Source organism: Solenopsis invicta, chromosome 6 (genome assembly GCF_016802725.1).
Source record: "Solenopsis invicta isolate M01_SB chromosome 6, UNIL_Sinv_3.0, whole genome shotgun sequence".
In the NCBI taxonomy this organism is placed as follows: domain Eukaryota; kingdom Metazoa; phylum Arthropoda; class Insecta; order Hymenoptera; family Formicidae; genus Solenopsis; species Solenopsis invicta.
Window position 1 is genome coordinate 16,186,636 of NC_052669.1, and position 21,137 is coordinate 16,207,772.

Below are 21,137 nucleotides of genomic sequence, written 5' to 3' on the forward strand. Positions count from 1 at the left end.
ACTATCATTAATTAAAAAATAAAGATACTACTATTTGAGTTTTATTCATTAAAAGTAAATATCATTAGTTTTTTTATAAATTAGAGTTACAAAAAAATATACAATTATTTGGAATAGGAAGACTCTTGAATGGAAATATAAAGATACTAAAGGAGAAGAGGATAATATGGCACCCATTTTTATTTTATTGAATAACTTTGTTTATAATTAATATTTTTTATTGAATCTTGAACGATTACATTCGTCAGAGTGTTGTTTGACAGATTCTAGACTTAAAATAATAAAATATTTATTATTTAGGACGTGATTTATAAAAATCTAATGCACTGCCTAATTGGTGGAAGAAAAAAATGGTAATATGGTTAGGTTATTCATAAAAATAATTTTAAAAAGTTAGTTTAGTTTAAAAGAAACACAATACCTTGTTACAAAATTATATATTTTTAATTTTCTATTGTTTAGAATTTTCTCGATTTAGAATTTTTCTGCGTTCAGAAATACCAGAAATTTCATTAAAAATATCATTTTATCCCTATTTAACATTAAACAACAAGCATAAAATGATCTCTCTAATGTTTCATCGATTTATCGAAGAAATATTTTGATATAAAAATTTCGCTTAAACAATATTAAAAAAATTCCATGTTATTGTTTTAACTTTGTATAACTCGAAATGTATACGGCCGAATAAAAAGTTAAATAACAAAAGAAAACACTTGAGTGTACCTTCGTGTGATAATACACTCAAATTTAAGAATAATGAGTAAGCGTATATAATTAAAGATTAAAAGTATACCTTGAAAAAGTTTTAAAGTGCTCAAAATTAAAAATGCCTTATAACAATTGTCAATCATTATGTATTGACATATTAGCATTACTAAAAAACGGCGGGCTATTAAACGAATAACTTCATAAGCAATTGTTAGAATACGTCACCTAATAACGAAAATAATAGGGGTAGCCATATTGTCGATAGTAGCCATAATATCCTTTTCTTCTCTACTACTTGGATTTTATTGGTTAAAAGTAGTACAACAGTTATATATTTCAAAGAATAATATATTTTCTTTTTAATTAGGAAATTAAAAGATTCATTAATTAACGAAAATTAAAGAGCTAGAGAGCCGCGCTGGATGTTGTGTGCGAAATTTAAAACACATTGGTAAATGAAATCAAACATTTCAACCTTTTAATAACGGTCTTCTTCAGTGTGTATACAAAGTTCAAATATCTGTAAAATAACATAATATTATATACGCCTGATTACAATTTTTATAAATCGAAATGAACAAAACAAAAGATCAAAATTAAATGAAGTTTACCAGACAAATGGAGACTATAAAAAAGCGATTCCATCTTCATCAATCTCCCGAGCGTCTTAACATATTAGAGTGGCCTCAAGGAACGTGTGAAAGACACTAGTTTCGGAACATTGGTCTGAATTGATCGCTAATGAGTGACACAAAAATCAACAAGAAAATATAACCAGTAAAAAAAATAAAGATATTCAAGTCAAAAATTAGGAAATTGTAATAGTAAAACAAAACGAATTAAAATAACAAGAAAATATGATGTTGAACTGTACAAATTACTAATTATAAAATTGTAAAAGAGGACAATACGAAATGAATTAATTGAATAAAATAAAATATAAAAATTAAAATTAAAATTAAAATATAAAAAGGAAATAAAATTAGCAACAATTATCTCTAAGTTTCAAAACTTTTGTCTTATCCTTGTAAGATAGGGTGTTATATCTTGGCTGTTTTTGACACAAGTTTTTAATACAGGCCGAACGAGAAAGTCTGATATCGATCAACAGGCATATAAGAGAATTCTAACAACGGACGGCGTTTTGCCGATAGCCTATGGCTTACCAAAAATGCACAAACCAAATAACTTTCTTAAATTAATAATTTCTTCAATTAATAGCTCACTATATTCTTTAGCTTACTTTTTACATCAAATTATTCACAATAGTATTCCAGAAGCTTCCAGTTTCATAAAAAATAATTAGCATTTGGTAAACAAGCTCAATGGTTTTGTTTTGAATTCGAATCACGTATTAGCGTCGTTGGACGTCGTGTCACTTTTCACAAATGTCTCAAAAGACTTAGTGATGGAAAGTGTCACATTGAGATGGGATTTGATTTCAGAAAACACCTCCCTTCTTTACAATGAATTTCTTGAAGTATTAAATTTAATAATAGTTTCTACTTTTTTTAAATTCATTAATATGTGTAATAAACAGATTTTTGATTTGCCGATGGGATCCCCGTTGTCTCCTACATTAGCAAATTTAGTTGTGCAGGATTTAGAATGTACTGCGATTAAAAGGCTTTTCTTTCAGATACTTTTTTATAATAGATACGTAGATGACATCTTATTAGCTGCCCCGACAAACTCATTAAACGTTGTTCTAGATACTTTTATCTCTATACAATGTATACATAAACAATATAGTATACATAAACGATTACAATTTATAATGGAGATAGAGAGAGATGAAAAGATTAATTTTCTGGATGTGTTGTTAATTAAATCCAATGACGGCATCATTTTCGATCAGTACCGCAAACCCACATTCTCCGGTAGATAGCTGAATTTCTTTTTTAATGACTCAGTGTGTCATTAAAAAATGTGTCATTTTTTATGATAGATAAAGTAATTTCATTATTACACTCACAATTTCACCAAAAAAATCTCATACAGGTAGTCAACATTTTTTGAATAACAATTATTTGTTAAATTTTATTTTTGCAATGATACAATTCAGACTGAAACACCTTTTTTATAATAACAATACAGAGGAAAAGGAAAAACATACAAGGAGATTTTTTATGATCCCTTATATAAATTTCCTTATATAAATTTGATATCTTGTCAGATCATTATTTACTAAGTTATTAACAGTTAAAATTGATCAATCAGATTGCACGCAGCCGAAGCGCCCAGAAGCGTAGCGTGCCGTGGGACTTCTCGCGTTTACTATAAACATTCTTTCGATTAAAATGTCATTCTAATTCTTCATATTAATAAATCAATCAATCAATCAATAAATGGGTATATAAATAATCAAATAAATAGGTAAATAAGCAAGAATAAATTACAATTAGAAATTTATCCAACTTTTGATTATTTTTGATTGTAATTTATTATTTATTTATTTATTTATTTATTTGTTTAATTCAATTATTTAATCCATTTGCTCATTCAGTTACTTAATGTTCATGGCTAACCTCGTAGCGATCGCTAATTTTTCCCCATCGATGGGGAAAAATTACGAGATGTTTGGCATGGGTATAAAAGAAGATTATTAGAAAAAAACATTATCAAAATAAATTGTATAGTAAATAATTTGTTAAACATCTTCAAAAAATGTTTTGACATGTATCACGCATGATTATTTTGCTTTATTATCGTTGAAACCGATGAAGCTATCCGTTTTTATTTAAAATCAGTTTTTTAAAAAACTTTAATTTGTTTGAAGAGAAACTGTTTAACAAATTGTTTTTAAACAATTTATTTTAATTATTTCTTATTAGCATCCTAATATTGGTATGTAACGTACAATTCTATCTTTTACAATTTGATCACGTTATTAACGTACAATTCTGTCTTTTTTCCTCACAATTAAGTTATTATTTTAAATCAAATTAATCACATTAAAATTTACAAATATGTAATTAATTAAATTCTCAATTGTCACTTTCATCTTTTTGTCACACAGTAAACAATGTTTTGTTAAATTTAACGTACATATTTTATTACGTGCCAAACAGTTCACGCGAAATTTTTTGTTAATTGAATTCAAGATAAATACATATGTTAAAAAGTAACTCAAATATTATGTAAAAAATTAACACAAAGAAAATATAGCAATGACATAATTTGGAAACAAATTGTGGAAACACATTTCTTCAGTAAAATTGAACAAATGGGTGGAATAATTGAATTAAACAAAGAAATAAATAATTAAATATTAAATAAAAATCAAAAATAATCAAAAATTAGATAAATTTTCAATTGTAATTTATTTTTATTCATTTATCTATTTATTTGATTATTTATCTACCCATTGATTGATTGATTGATTGATTGATTGATTGATTGATTGATTGATTGATTGATTGATTGATTGATTTATTTATTTATTTATTAATATGCAGAATTAGAATAACATTTTAATCGGGAGAATGTTTACAGTAAGCGCGAGGAGTCCTACGGCACGCTACGCTTCTGGGCGCTCCGGCTGCGTGCAATCTGATTGATCAACTTTAACCGTTAATAACTTGGTAAATAATGATTTGAGCCAAAATTGGCAAAGGAACTTTTAGTTCAAAATTTTATCCTCTATCGCACCCTGAAATATTTATGAAGCGTTACGGGACACCCTGTATATACGAGGGTAAGTCAAAAATTATCCTTTAGAACACGTCTTTAAGTTTGTCACACTGCGTTCCGGGCAGGAAAGCTTTAAGTTGGCACTACTGGAGTCCCATAATCAAAGCTGGACCTTGATCGCGTTAATTTGTTTACCGCTACAAGCGTGTAAATATGGCAGCTCCGCTAGAAGTTTGCACCAAAGAGGAACAGAGCTGTAATACGATTTCTTTGGTCGGAAGGAGTGAAAGGTGCTGAAATTCATCGGAGGCTTTCAACACAATGCGGGGACAGTGCTTTACTACGCGAAAGTGTATATGAATGGATCAAAAAGTTTAAAAGTGGACGCACAAGTGTGATACACGAAGAGAGAGCAGGATGCCCGTCAACTTTCACCACCGACGAAAAGGTTCAGCAAGGTCAAGAGTTGATACTGGCAAACCGACGAATTGCGTTAAAAGCCTCCGATGAATTTCAGCACCTTTCACTTTTTCCAATCAAAGAAATCGTATTACAGCTTTCTGTTCTCTTTTGGTATAAACTTTTAACAAAGCGGTCATATTTACACGCTCATAGCGGTAAACAAACTGACACGATCAAGGTTCAGCTTTGATTATGGGACCTTAGTAGTACCAGCTTGAAATCTGCCTGCCCGGAACACAGTGTGACAAACTTAGACGTGATATATATATATATACACCAGGTGTATGCATAAGTTTTTTCCGGTTTCACTAAGAGATGGTGCCAGCGAAAAGTACGCAGCGTATTAATTTGACACATACGTCATTTTGTTCGTCTGACATAGAACTACAAACACACACAAGTTGAGTCCGCCAAAAACTAGCGTCTTTGTTTTATTGTTCAGTGATCATGTCGAGTTTTGTGCCTGAAAAACAAAATTTGCGGCACACATTGCTTTTTTTATTTAATCAAAAGAAAAAAGCTGTTGAAAATCATCGTTTGCTGGTAGAAACATATGGTGAACACGCTCCATCGATTAGAACATGTGAGACATGGTTTCGACAATTTAAAAATGGCGATTTCAATGTGGAAGACAGTGAGCGCTTTGGTAGGCCACAAAAATGCGAAGACGAGCAATTGCAGGAATTATTGGCTGATGACCCAACTCAAATTCAACGGCTATTAGCAGAAGCATTACATGTATCACAAGAAATAATTAGCAGACGTTTACGAGCAATGGGAAAGATCAATAAACTCGGTAAATGGGTCCCACACAATTTGAATGAACGTCAAATGGAAAATCGCAAAGTCACTTGTGAAATGCTACTTCAACGCCACGAAAGGGAATCATTTTTGTATCGAATTGTGACGGGTGACGAAAAATGGATTTATTTTGAAAACTCGAAGCGGAAAAAATCGTGGCTTTCACCTGGCGAAGCCGATCCATCAACACCAAGGCCAAATCGCTTCGACAAGAAGACCATGCTCTGTGTCTGGTGAGACCAGAGCGGTATTGTGTATTATGAACTCTTGAAGCCCGGCGAAACCGTTAATACACAACGCTATCGCCAAATGATTAATTTAAACCACGCATTAATCGAAAGACGACCGGAATGGGCCAGAAGACATGGCAAAGTGATTTTGTTACACGACAATGCACCGTCTCACACAGCAAAACCAATGAAAGACACCTTAAAATCTCTTGGATGGGACATTCTTCCGCACCCACCGTACTTCCCAGACCTGGCGCCATCTGACTATCACCTCTTCGCATCAATGGAGCACGCGCTCGCAGAGCAGCACTTCAGCAATTTTGAGGAAGTTGGAAAATGACTCGACAAATGGTTTGCCGCAAAAGACGAGCAGTTTTTCTGGCATGGTATTCATAAATTACTTAAAAGATGGGCGAAATGTGTAGAAGCCGATGGCCAATATTTTGAATAAAAAAAAATTTATTTCCTTTGAAAATTACGTTTTTTTTTTTAATACCAAAAAACCGTAAAAAACTTATGCATACATCTGGTGTATATATATATATATATATATATATATATATATATATATATATATATATATATATGTGTATATATATATATACCCGCTTTCTTGGCTTTCTCGGAACATCTTGTGCCACTTGTAAATGCTTGGTTGGGACATGGCTTCCTCCCCGAAGACTTCCCGAATCAAACTCACCGCCTCAGAGCTCGGTTTTTTTAATTTAACGCAAAATTTGATTGCGTATATCGCTGCTCGATTAACCGTTGCATCTCGACGCGTCACTAAGACACACTACGCGCGAAATGCTACTGCCCGGAGGCGACCGAGACAAATTGCATTCGTTAGCTAAGACCCCCCTACTACCGTTTCCGCCAAAAACCGCATCGCTCTAGCCCTTCTAGTTCGCTGGAGAATTTTATTTCGGAAACTTTTGGGACAGACCATGTATATACATATATAGTATACATTAATTCTTTATAATTTTACTTGTAAGTTGAAATCATGATTTATCACAAAAAATATATATACAGAGGGTCCCAAAAAGGTCGAGACACCTAAATATCTCGGGAAATATAAGTTTTACAGAAAAATGTTTCAGACGAAAGTTACATGGTTTCGAGGGGATCAAACTAATCTTTCATAAGATTAATTTGACCTTGAATAGTTGCTTGAAGGTTACGTGAAGGACACCTTCAATTTTTTAAATAGGATTGCCAACTTTTTATTACATATTCTTGTAGCTTATTTTGAGACCTTTTTAAAACACTACAAGAAAGTTTATTTTTGTTGAGCACTTTCTGAGTTGTGAAGTTTGAAAGCTACGGTGTACTGTAACTTTCAAGCGTTACAACTCGGAAAGTACTTAACAAAAATAAACTTTCTTGTCGTGTTTTGGAAAAGTCTCGGAATAAGCAATAAGAATACGCAATAAAAAATACAATATTAAAGTATTGGTAGTTCCCTAATTAAAGGGTATCGATACTTCTCTAATAAATCTATATTTTTTATTACATATTCTTGTAGCTTATTTCGAGACTTTTCCAAAAGACTACAAGAAAGTTCATTTTTGTTAAGTACTTTTCGAGTTGTGACGCTTGAAAATTACACCGTAGCTTTCAAGCCTCATAACTTGGAAAGTACTGAACAAAAATAAACTTTTTTGTAGCGTTTTGGAAAGGTTTTGAGATAAGCTACAAGAATATGTAATAAAAAGTTTGCAGTTCCAAATATGGGATAAAAAATTGAAGGTGTCTTTCACGTGGCTTTTAAGCAACTATTTAAGTAACCATCTTATGTCTCTCTCGAAACCATGCAACTTTTGTCTGAAACATTTTTCTGTAAAACTTATATTTTCTGAGATATTTAGATGCCCCGAGGACACCATGTATGTTGCTTAACACTACAAAACGTGTGATATTAGTACAAAATTACCTTTTAAAAAAAGGTAAAAAAAGGCGCCTATGTGTGGGCGCGCGTCTAAAAATCTTTATTTTTTTCAATCAAAATGATATGTATTAATATTTTCTACAAAATCATTTATTCAAATTTAAGTGGTATTTACTTAAAATAAATATGTTAAAATTGTGTGATCTAATAAAAATAATATGCGTTTCTTCAAAAAATATATAAAATTTTTAAAGTGCGCTTATTATAAAAAGAATATACTTTTTCTACAAAACCCAAATGGTAGTATTTATATTCTACTCTTATTTCAACCTAAGTGGTGTTTATTTAAAATAAATGTCTTGAAATTGTGTAATCTAATAAAAATGTATTTTCATTGAAAAATCTTTCATCAGTTTTCATCAACCTAACCCAAGTGGTTGTATTTAATTTCAATAAGTTTTAATGGAATACAGGGTGTCCCAGACCGTTGTATGAAACTTGTCACATGAGGTAGAACAGATCGAGATAAATCAAAAAGTCTAATATTATTTTGCGATATTTGCAATAATTTTCGAGTAATAAAATATTAAAATCAGCCGAATAAGAGCGCGCAGAGAAACAAGCGGTTGCTCGCTTGAGCGTAGGACCGCCCGGTGCGGGGAATAAGGGAGCGGTGCGGTGCCAAGCTATCCTTCCCCTTGCCGCGCGCCACTTACCGTCGCCTGCAATCGGGCGGTCCTACAGTTCAGGCGAGCGACCGTTTGTCTCTCCGCGCGCTCTTATTCTGCTGACTTTAATATTTCATTACTCGAAAATTATTGCAAATATCGCAAAATTATATAAGACGTTTTGGTTTGTCTCGATTCCTTCTACCTCATGTGACAAGTTTCATACAACGGTCTAGGACACCCTGTATAACATTTAATTTAAAAAAATTAAAGAGGAAGCAGTACAAAATGAGAAAATTGTATTGAAATAAAAAATTTCTAATGCACAAAAACATGGCGTTGCTAGATAGGAAAAGCAATGAGAAAAATTGAATAATTTCTATACAAAACCTAATTGCTACTATCTCTCTATTGTCATTGAAAATCTTCCAACCCAAGTGATATTTAATTGAAAATAAATAATATATTAAAGTTTTGTAATATAATTCAACTTAAATAATTTATATTTTAACAGAAATGATAAAATTTTATTGAAATAAATAATTTTTAATAATCTTTATTTTTTTAATAAAATCCAAGTGGTGGTATCTTATGTGGTATCTTAACTTACAATGTTACTTAAATGTTAAAGAAACTAAAGCTTATTTTGCAAATTGGTTTTATAACGCATACTTTACGAGTGTTACATTTATTGCAGTCTTTCTTCTGTCTTTCCTGCTTTTTCTATCTAGCAGCGCCATGTTTTTATGCATTAAAAATTTTTTATTTCAATAAAATTTCAAAAAATTTTCTCATTTTATACTGTTTTCTCTTTAATTCTTTTAAATTAAATGTTATATATTCCATTAAAACTTATTGAAATTAAATACAATCACTTGGGTTAAAACTGATAAAAGATTTTTCAATGGAAATACGTTTTTAGTAGATTACATAATTTCAAGACATTTATTTTAAGTAAATACCACTTAGGTTAAAATAAGAGATTTTGTAGACTACAAATACTACCACTTGGGTTTTGTAGAAAAAGTATATTCTCTTTATAATAGGTGCACTTTGAAGATTTCATACATTTTTTTTTTTAAGAAACGCATATCATTTTTTATTAGATCACATAATTTTAAGATATTTATTTTAAGTAAATACCACTTAGGTTTGAATAAGAGATTTTGTAGAAAATATTAATACATATCATTTTGATTGAAAAAAAAATAAAGATTTTTAGGCACGCGTACATACATAGGCGCCCTTTTTTTATCTTCTTTTGAAAAGGTAATTTTGTATCGAATGGACTTCGACAGCATCGATAGTTGGTTGCTCAGCCACGGAATTGACAGAGAAGGAGGTGATTCGGTGCGGGCAGGTGGAATCGGGGAGAGCGAGAAAGATCGTGCAATAACGAGACAATGGTTAGCAGTGAAAAATATAACAGCGTGTATTTCGTGATTGAAATTTAATATTCTATAATGAAAATAAACACACAAATCACCGGCGTACTTCAAGCGTTACAGAATCGCGGAATGTTAGTCGAGACCGATAATTAACTGTACTACGAGACAAAGACGAAATATAGGGTGTTGAAAATAGGGTCACATATTTTGATAGCAGATAATATTGATCAAAACAAGAAGAAAAAATCGAATTAACATGGATCCTTAAACTAATATCTTTAAAGATACAAGCTATTTAGGCTTACAATTTCCGCGGAATATCACACGTACACGCTATAAGAAAACATCGGTTTTCACAATGCGATTACGATAATTATCGCCAGAATTAAACAAAGTTACAAGCACGCTTACAATCATACGTAATTACGAGACGATACGAATGGCGACTTGGCTGCAATGTACAGGCGCAAATATCGAAAAGGAAATAATTACCCCAATGAGGCAGGATCAAAGGAGAGATGTCGCAGTAGCAGAAATCTCTACGCAGGAAAATTTTATAGCGCAATACAAGAAAAGCGAGACAAAGACGGAAAGAATTTTTATCTGATATTGCTCGCCTCGATGCTACTTAAGCCCAAATCACACTAGCGATTGCCGATTATGATTGACGATTAGCGATTGAAATTTGACCAATTGGAACAAGGAAACTTTAGCTCCTTTTATTTTGTTTGGCAAAACTCAATCTTTAATTTTCAATCTTCAATTTTCAATGGCTAGTGTGATTTGAGCTTTACGCCTGACTATGAAATCTGTGACTTTGCAATAGTATCGTTGACGCTCGTCTCGCCTGTTAGTAGCGGCCAGACACGGAACTTCTCTCTCTACGTTTTCTCTGTCTCTATTTCGGTAGTTGCTCGCTCTCATAGATCACCGACTCGAGGCACGCTTACGGCACATGTGATGATCGATCCTCGATCCTACGATTTCTATGGGAGGCTTGCGGTGACTTATAGCATTTTTCAGGAAAACTATAGCCTTTTTCTAGGAAAACTAATGCGCACTGAGTGCGCACTCGCTGCATATAATTGGGCGTTCCCGTTGGCACCGTCATCGCGCGAACCGAAACGTCCAATTGCCAGCGGCGAGTGCACATTCAGTACGTAGTTAGTTTTCCCAGTGAAAAACGCTATTAGCCCCACTTAGCATAATTGCTGCTTTTGCATTGACCGTGGCCAGGCGGCTCGATCTTTGTGGGGTGCGAATTGCACGATCGTTCTGCGCCCGTGACGTTTAATGCGCTCAAAATCGGCAACTGTGCAAACCGGCAGCGTTGTATTATACCAAATTATAAAAAAGTTACGAAGATGTCAATATTGAGAATCCATTGCTCTTGTTTTTATTTATATATTTTTGTACATATACTTTTGTATATATAATTTTTAAAATAATTGATAACTTTCTTAATCAATAAATCTTAGTAAAAGAAATTTTTTTCTATCTTTATGTTAGCGAATAATAAAATAAAAACGAAAACGGAGCTAATGTTCAGAGGTTGATTTTATCTTTTCAAGATGAATTTGAGCAGCAAAAAAATTGTTCATTACATGTTAACCCTTAAACACATATTGAAAATTCCCCTAGATTTTCGATTCCTTACTATGTGAAGACGAAATATGAAAAAAGATTTGGGCTAGGTGGAAAAAAGTTTGAAGCTTCTATCGACTGCTACGATTGACCAACTTCATTGCTTAACTAAAATAAAATGACACTAAAGTAAAGTTTTTGCGGGAAGGTCTCCCAGACCCACTTATATGTTTAAGAGTTAAGATAGTTTCTAGGTACTGTCAAAGTTTCATAATTTTTTGAATTTCACAGTTGAGAACCTTTTCTTGTGAGAAAAAAGATTTATATTATTTTGCATCACAGTATTATTGTTAACATACTTATTTAACACGTGTAACATTAATTAATTTATATTTATTTTTCAGATAAGGATCAAATATATGACAAAGTCACATCTAAACATGATTTTAAATCGATGACTATAGATAAAAATCCTGCAGTACTTCGATTTCCTTTCGTACAAACATTTGGAACCACTTATCCTAGTAGAATAATAGATTTTTCAACTTTAAAGCGACAACCAAATTATTATGAATCTTAAATCAAATTATCCCGAAAAGATCAATTTTTTATTATATACAGCTTATTTTTATAAAAATCTTATTTAAAATAATTTGAATTTATGTATTTAACGGAAGTTGATATCTAATTTAATGGAGACTCAATCTTTCCTTTGTGAAGACTCGAACAGTGTCTTAAAAAGTATTTCACTTTTTTCTTAAAAATTAATTTGATCACGATGAGAACTTGTATTTTACTTAAAAGACAATTAATGTATGAATACAAATGTTATTGCAATCATTTGTTGTTAATATACACTAAAGTTAAGATGTATGTATGCCATAAGCTCCGGTAAATGTTGCGGTGATTAACCAGAAATCAGGCGCAAATCTCTGGCTTGCCGCACTGCATTTACGTTGAGATTGAATTTAAAAAATTTGTTTCACACTATGCATGTTTGACTGTAGTCGGAAACTATCGGAAATTTTCGAGATTTAGTGAAAACTATTGAATGTTTATTGTAGGGATGCACCGGATATGTATCCGGATATCTGATATTATCCAGCAGAGGCCTCTGTTTATCTTTATCCGGCCGGATAATCTGATATTAATATCAAATTAACACCATTGCTTATTTCGATCAGAGAGAAGCCTGAGAGCGGCTATTCTGGCCTTTTCCGATCATTTATAGCGTCGCCAACGTCCATTTTCGCGTATGGAATTATAAATTACATCAATTTTGCGACACTGTCGATAAAAAATTTTTATCGACATTGTTGCAAAATTGATGTGATTTAAGACTACAGCACAAAATATTTGGTATTATCTTCAATAAAAAGAATAGACAATTCTATATCGTGGTGGAGAAAACATTATTCCGAATTTTTAAATTAAAAAAAGTCTTGTTTTAAAATATTTAAGTGCTCCACCCTCTTTAGTAAATTTCGAAAGGCTATTTAGTTCCGCGGAAAACATTTATGTAGACATTCGAAATAAATTACTTCCAGACAATGCAAAAATGCTAATTTTTATAATAAAAAAATTTTAATATTTAATTTTAATATAATTGTTTAACAATTGTTCGGATTAAGTTGAAAATGGAGATAATAAAACATTGTTTCTATCAAAATAAGTAATATTTTTTTTTTTTTTTTTGATAATTTAACTTTATTTTTGCAATATATTCATCCGGATAATATCCGATTTATCCGGCTAGCCATTAAAAGTCACTATCCGGTGCATCTCTAGTTTATTGAAAGAGACGAGTTTACGTAAACTTCGAATTGCCTTCTGCATTTGCCGGAATTCACCACATGGAGTCTTAGTTTGATAATATATCTTCGGCATATAAGATGCAGCAAGGCCTACCGTGCGGTAGCCAATCAAAGTTGGATAGATTTTATCTTCTGCGCGGCAGATAATATGATTAGCTACTGCGACTACTTCTGCCGTGTGACAAGTTTTGTCACGTTCTATGTGCCGGAGCCATATCAATTCAAATTGTGTCACATAATACTCTGAAATTTTAATCAGAAGAAACATCAATAATATATGATAAGAATAAAAAGTAACCTATTCTCTTTTTGTATCACTCTTTTTCTTATTCTAATTTAGATTAAATATTTTGATTTAATAAAAAAAAATCACTTTGATACGAATTACATGCGTTGATTATCGACTCATGATTGATCAGTCGAATCGCTACCATGATGTGACAAGACATAGGCTGTATTCAGCAAATCTCAACTAGTTCCAACACGTTCTAACAATCGTTGAGTGAGCGGTTACCAGTTGCTGAACGACTAAACTTTTAAATCACGTGACTTATATCATCTGTTTACCAATGTTTTCTCTGTGACGAAAGATTTGCTTAGGTTATAATATTTACATATTCATTATTCGTGTTATTTATATATCAAATATGGATTTATTAAAATTTATTAGACTTTTAATTTGACGGGTTTTTAAAATTAAGCGTCCTAAAGATAGATAATTGGGAAAAAATTTATAAATATAAATAAATATACATATATATTATACATACATACGCGCGCGCACGCACGCACGCACACGCACACACACGCACACACACACACAGTATGGAGGAAAAGTACAGGAACAGTAAAATATCTCGAAAACTAAGCATTTTAGAAAAAAAGTTTCAGATAAAAGTTGTAGGGTTTCAAAAGATCTATTTCCCTAGTAGCAATTTTCTGCAAGACTGCTGTAAATCTTGCAGCAGATTCTTGAAAGATTCTGCCAACAGGACGTTATGATCTGCTTCCTCATTCTGTTCAATTCTTCTGAAAGATTCTGCAGTCAGATGCTTGCAAGAAACTTGCACATATCTCTGTTGGCAGATTCTTGCAAGAAACTTGAATGTATCTGCTGTAAATCTAGCAACAGTCTTTCAAGATATTTGCTACATACCCTAGTAGCAATTTTCTGCAAGACTGCTGTAAATCTTGCAGTAGAGTCTTAAAAGATTCTGCCAACAGGACGTTATAATCTGCTTCCTCATTCTGTTCAATTCTTCTGAAAGATTCTGCAGTCAAATTCTTGCAAGAAATTTGTATATATATCTGCTGCAAGATTTGTAAAATTCTTTTACCAGAATATTTTAGTATAGTCTTAAAATGGATTAAAATCAGATTAAATTTGAATTAAACATTTCATTTATGTACAAGATTAAATAACAATACAAATTGTTATTTACATGTAAAAATATAAAATTTTATGTAGAACAGCGTTCCACACATACGTCATGTTTGAAAAATAATGAGAGCGAGTATTCGTCTCGAGGTTACAATATGGAGCTCATAAAAATCTCACTGGAGTATAAGCTGAGAAGTCGGCCGCGGTGGCGCCTAGATATAACGCCTGTGGCCGCACTCGACTCATGAGAAGATCTTCCGCGGCGTGGGCACCTAGCGGTGGCACTAGCACTCGCTTGTTAAATCCATTTCATTCCAAAATTGTTATAAACCTTGCAGCAGATCTTTCTGCCGCTGATTAAACAGAATCTGTACAATATTTGCACAAGATCTGCGCGTCATTTCTGTTGTAAGAAACTTGCAGAAATCTACAGATCATATTCGTGCAATATCTGCATAAGATCTGCGCGCTATTTCTGTTGTAAGAAACTTACAGAAATCTGCAGATCATATTTGTGCAATATTTGCACAAGATCTGCGCGCTACTTCTGTTAAAAGAATCTTATGTCATTCTGCTGAAGAACTTTGCTAGACTGCTTACAGACTGCAGTTGCGGGAAGAATCTGCTTCAAGATAGCTCAATATCTGTACCAAGTTTCTGCAAGCAGTTCATATACAAGTACAATGCACGAATATTGAAGCAGTCTGCTAGCAATCTGCTAGCATGACTCTTTTGGGAATAATCTTCTGCACATCTGACTCAATTCTACTGCAATTAACTGCACGCAGATTCTGTCCTGCAGAAAATGCCAGAAAATGCTACTAGGGTTACTAATATTATCAGTTTGACTTTGGATGGCGTCACCAAGGTCAGATCGAAATCACATTAACTTTTTTAAATGGAACACCCTTTTTTTGATTCTAATAGCTGGTGTCAAGACCTTTCCAAAACCCTACAAGAAAGTTTATTTTTGTTGAGTAAATTTATTTTTCGAGTTGTGAGGCTTGAAAGCTACAGTGTACTGTAACTTTCTCGGAAAGTACTTAACAAAAATGAACTCATTTATAGTGTTTTGGAAAGCTAAAGGGTTCTTTCTTTATATAGGGCCAATCTACAGCCAATCAGCAACGCGGAAAGGAGGCAACAATGCATACGATAAGAAGCACCTTTGTGCGTTACATCTTCTTTTTAATATAGGAGGATAATAATTGAAACATAAATAGATTAAATGTATAATAAATATTAAATAAACATAATTTTACAGACAAAAAATAAGCAAAAAATTAATATTAAATAAACATTTAAGAAATGTTTACGGAAATATTCTTACGTGAGTATTTAATGAAAAATAAATACTTGTAAAATAAATACTTGTTAAAGAATCAATTGCATAACGAATGAATATTCACAAAATGTTAAATAAACGTTAAAAAAATGTTTTCTAAAATCATTTTCTCGAATGAATAATTAATGACAAATAAATATTTACGAAATGTTAAATAAATGTTTAAAAAGTGTTTACTGAAATCTTTTTCTCATTTAAATAATTCATGAACAATAAACACTTAAATAACATTAAATAAACGTTTAAAGAACGTTTTTAAAAAATTATTAAACAAATATTCAGTGAAAAAGAATATGAGATAAATACAAAATAAATATTAATATTGAATAAATGTTCAATAATATTGAATAAATGTTCAATAAATATTTTTTCGAATCATTATTGCAAATAAATTCTTAGTATAACATACATATTAAGTAAACCATAAACAAACCTTTTTTCTAAATTATTTATTATTTTAAATTACTAATTAATGAAACATAAATATTAAATAAACGTTAAGCAAATATTAGGTTAATTGTTTTTTTTTTAAACGTTATTTTAAATAAACAATATCAAATAAATATTTAATAATTATTATTTTTATAATAAATTGCTCGATGAGAATAGATACGTGGATTCCACGTTCTTTACTACATCCACGTGTATTATGTAAATTTTGTAAATAAAACTTCATCGACTTAATATCCATATAAATTCTACGTGGACACTTCTATGTAGATTTTAATACATTTCATCTACGTAGAATTACTGATGAAATTTGATCGAGATGAAGATAGGTGACAGCAAAGTGGATTTCATGAGAATAAATTCGACTTATCTTGTACAATTCACGTAGAATTATTAGTTAAATTCAAAGGAGATAAAAATAGGAGATAGCAACATAGAATTTACGTAATTTCTTCATTTTGATTTTGAAGTTTAAGATTTCTTTTTTGAACAAAGTACTGTTGAAAAACATAAATATTATCGGTACCCATACAGCACAGAAAATTCTAGCAACATTGCAGCAACGTTGCAATGTTTCAGATTGCAATGCAATATTACGGAGACATTGTAGAAACATAAATTAACAATATGCCTGCAACATCGCATGGCATATGCCAGTAATATTCCAGAAACATTGCAATATCATAATTTTTTAATAAAGTAATGGCAATAAAAAGCCAAAGCAGAATATTCGCGTATAATAATATATTAATTTAACTCATCCATAATTACTCATCCGCATTTAGCAAACTAAGGTCGGGCGGCGTTACTAAATTTTCCATTGAATCTCTACATTCCCTAATAGTACAACCGTCCATATATCGACTGTAAGTCGATTCATCCAAGTCAGGCTTTCAAAGTTAACTGCAAATCGACTTTGCATAGACGTCTGCAGATATCCTTCAAATGTTGACTCTAAGACGTCTAGAAAAAGGCATGCAGTTCCGTGGTGTTGTGTGCATCATAGTATCGTTAAGAAACATAAATATTTATACCCAGATGAAATAGGTCCATGTATGAAGAAACCTCGATCTACAGCCCAATGAACAAACAATATTTTTTAATTATTTTTTTAATAAAATTTTTTTATATATAATTTAATTATTGTATTATATTGATATATATTTTCTAATTGCATCTTATTTAAGCAAATAACAAAAAAGTTATTTCAGATGCTATTCTGTATTTGCAAAATTAGTAAAAAAAACTATAATTTTATATTTGTTTATATAAATATTGTGCTTTAACCCTTAAAGACGTAAGTGGGTCTGAGAGACCCCATATGAAGTTTTGAACGCTTGCTATGTGAAGACGAAATGAGATAAGAGGTTCGGACCAAGACGTAAAAAAAGTTTGAAATCTCCTCTTTCAATTGATATAGTTGATCAACTTTTTTAGTCAACTAGAATTTGAACGGCACGGCAGCAAAGTTTTGTTAGGGTCAATGCGATCCATATAGTGTGTAAGTGAAACTTTTTTTGTGAGTATTTTACATAAAAAAACTGAAAAAAATACGTTCGAACAGGTCGATTTGCAGATGTCACTCACATATACTCTGTCTAAAGTTAGAATACTACACAGATATCTATACTAAACTAGATCGTTAACCTGTGGCATTAACATATGACAGTATTGAGGCAGGGAGGATATCCGGTTTCAGTCATGTTACCTATAACAAAATGGCCGTTCCAATGCCGCTCTTGCTTGGCATTATGGCACGATATCGAAAAAACATACTCGATAATCACAATTAATATGCTCAACGATACTCAGCGGTCAACCGGTTCAGTTGTCAAACACATACGCACTAACCTAATCTACGTGTAGACGCCATTTTCTTGTTGGGTAAGATGGCCGAATCCGGATATCCTGCCGGACACAGCTATTCAGCCGAAGGTAGCGATCTAGTTGTTAGATAGATATCTGTGGAATACTATAAAATGTTGTAGAAAAAAAGTTTTTCCGAAATATATCATCACATCAATTTTCAATTTTAGACACGATTTAATCAAAAATTCCTCATATTCGCCTTGTTACCCTAAATAGCACAAAATATTTATAAAACATTTACGAAATATTTATAATATTTATTTTAATATTTTATAAACATTTATCATAAACATTTAATAAATGTTTTTATGGCCGTAGATTGGACTGATCATAAATATTTATATATCATAAACGTTTCAAAAATATTATGGTAAATGTTTTGAACACGTTTATTAATTATTATGATAAATATTATGGTAAATATTTTGAAAATATTTATTAATTATTATGATAAAAATTTGTAAAATTTTACTTTTTTTATTAAATTTATATAAAATTTTTTAGTATTAAAAATCACATCAGCAAACAATATTTTTTAAATTTTTATTGTTGTATATTTTAAATATTTAAAAAAACATTGTCTGCTGATAGGGAATAGTAGAATCCAACTAAAAATTATGAATTAATTTTAATTTTATTTGTTATTTAATAATTACAATATTAATATACATAGACAATTCTTATCATTCTCGATTAGACGTTAACGGGGATAGATATTCAAAGGTTCCTTCCACATGTTCTGGGACTTAATTCGTGCGTAGATATCAATAAAAACGCCGCGGGCAGACAAAGTTCAGGCGCCACACTCTCTTATATTTATTTTTTTGAGGAATATATATACCCGGCATACACCGCCTATTTAATGTACTAAACCTCCTCAAGGATTACTAATGAATTATACTCAATTTACTTAAGGATTTCAAGGGCTTTCAGATCTATTCTATAGATATAGACACACCTCGGCATGGCTCGCTCAACGTGGCTCAACAGGAACAGAAAGTAGCTGCTCAGTCGCCGGTCGCCGGTCGGCCACGGATTGTTCACGTGACGCTGTTGGTATGTTCTTTTCAGTTTCACTTCAAATGTAGTTGAAAAGAACAAACCAGGAACTTACGACAGTGGCCTAGCTTACATCGAGCACTTGATACGCGTACTATAATTCGTAACTTTCTATTAAATTCTTTCTATTAAATCTTACTTTCGACGATGCGTGTATACATGATACATATATTTAATAATTTCGATTCATATTGTACCAGTTTAGTATACTATTTTTTAAATTCATTACCGAAATTAAGATAATTTAATAGAAAATTATTATAACAGTACGCGTATCAAGTGCTTGGTGTAAACTAGGACAGTAAAGAGGAACCGATAGTACATACATACATCGAAACAGTATAAAAAAGAATAAGAAAAGCTACGCAACGGTACCACTAATTATTTTATTTGTATTTATCATAAATATTTACATAAATATTTTTGTAAATATTTATTCTTTATTTATTATAAATATTTTGGAAAATATTTAATAAATATTTTAACAATATTTTAGATAAAGATTTTTATAATCTTTTCCGTCATATTATATAAAATATTTATAAAATATTTCTATAATATTTATAAAAAATATTTATGATAAACGTTTATTAATATTTATCATACATTGTGTGCTATCTGGGACATAAGTACATTTTTTAATAGAAATGACAATAATATAATTTTTTTTTAAAGTATGAATCTTTAGTTTTAAAACGCCGTATTGTAAAGTTCTTTAAAGTTTTTTGTTGCAAAGATGATTTTTTTTTTTAAAGTGGATTTTTAGATGCCCAAAAATACCTCATATTCTCCATGCTACATAATTATACTTTTTAAAAGAAATGATTTTGCCAAATTTTATTTTACAAGTGTGACTCTTTAGCTTTAAAACGCCGTATTTGAAAGTCCTTAAACGTTTGTTGTTGCGAAGATATGATTTTTTTAAGGAAAAGTGGATTTTTGACCAATTTCTCATTTTTGCTTAATGGTTTTGCTTTTATAACTTCACAATAAATTATTTGTCGGCAATGCCGATTGTGCAGTCACACTCCTGAGATTTTGAACTTTTGTTTAAAAAAAAAATCATAGAAAAATATTGATTGTAATCAATATTATAGCTTCTCAAAGTTGAAAAAGTCTCCCAGACCCAAAAATGTGTTTCCGTATTTTACAAGATCGGTGTGTTTAAGGGTTAATTATACATATTTTATTTTTTCGATAACGTATATTGACCTGATCTATCAGTTATGTACACATATCAGCATCAAGTGTTTATAGGTCATCATGAGGAATCAGTTCGCAGCGATCACGGAGGTCAAGCAACGTTCAGCGGAGTCGCGACTTGGATGGGTGACCGCTTGAAAATTTCCGAAAAAATATTTCCGAAATTTTTTTTTGCGAAAAATGTTTTTTAAAATGTTACACAAATATTGTTTTGTTTATTGGAATTATGTGATGTAATATTATTTATGTGAATATTTCGAAAAAATGGGATGTTTCAATGGAATATTTCAAAAAGCGGACATCTTAATGTTGCTGCAATCTTCCAGCAATGTTGCAGCAATGTTTCGCAATCAAAATGCAATATTACAATGTTTCACTGAAATCATTTTGCAATGTTCCTGCAATCCCAGATAACCAAGTTAGATTCAGCACATCGGGCAATCTAATGCATTGTATGTATTGTTGTGAATTTGCAGGCAATTTGCTGGCTACAAAATTTAACGTAAAACTGAGTCAGCAACAGGAGAGCAAAAACACAACATCAGTTAATGAAATGTTAAGACCAAATGTTTATTAATAATAACATATCACGTTGACAGCAAACTGTCGGCTCGTCATGAGCTTGCATTCGTATATATCATAATGACA

The 21,137-nt window shown here is 31.4% G+C and overlaps 1 protein-coding gene across 1 annotated transcript in view; it reads left to right on the top strand.

Moving 5' to 3' along the window:
- LOC105197321 (asparagine-rich protein) overlaps nt 1–13,496 on the top strand; it is a 37,959-nt gene extending 24,463 nt beyond the window's left edge. The window contains exon 4 of the mRNA XM_011163619.3: nt 11,773–13,496. The gene's annotated coding sequence lies outside the window, so the exon portion shown is untranslated. The remainder of the gene's footprint in view (nt 1–11,772) is intronic.
- Nucleotides 13,497–21,137: the final 7,641 nt, after the last annotated feature.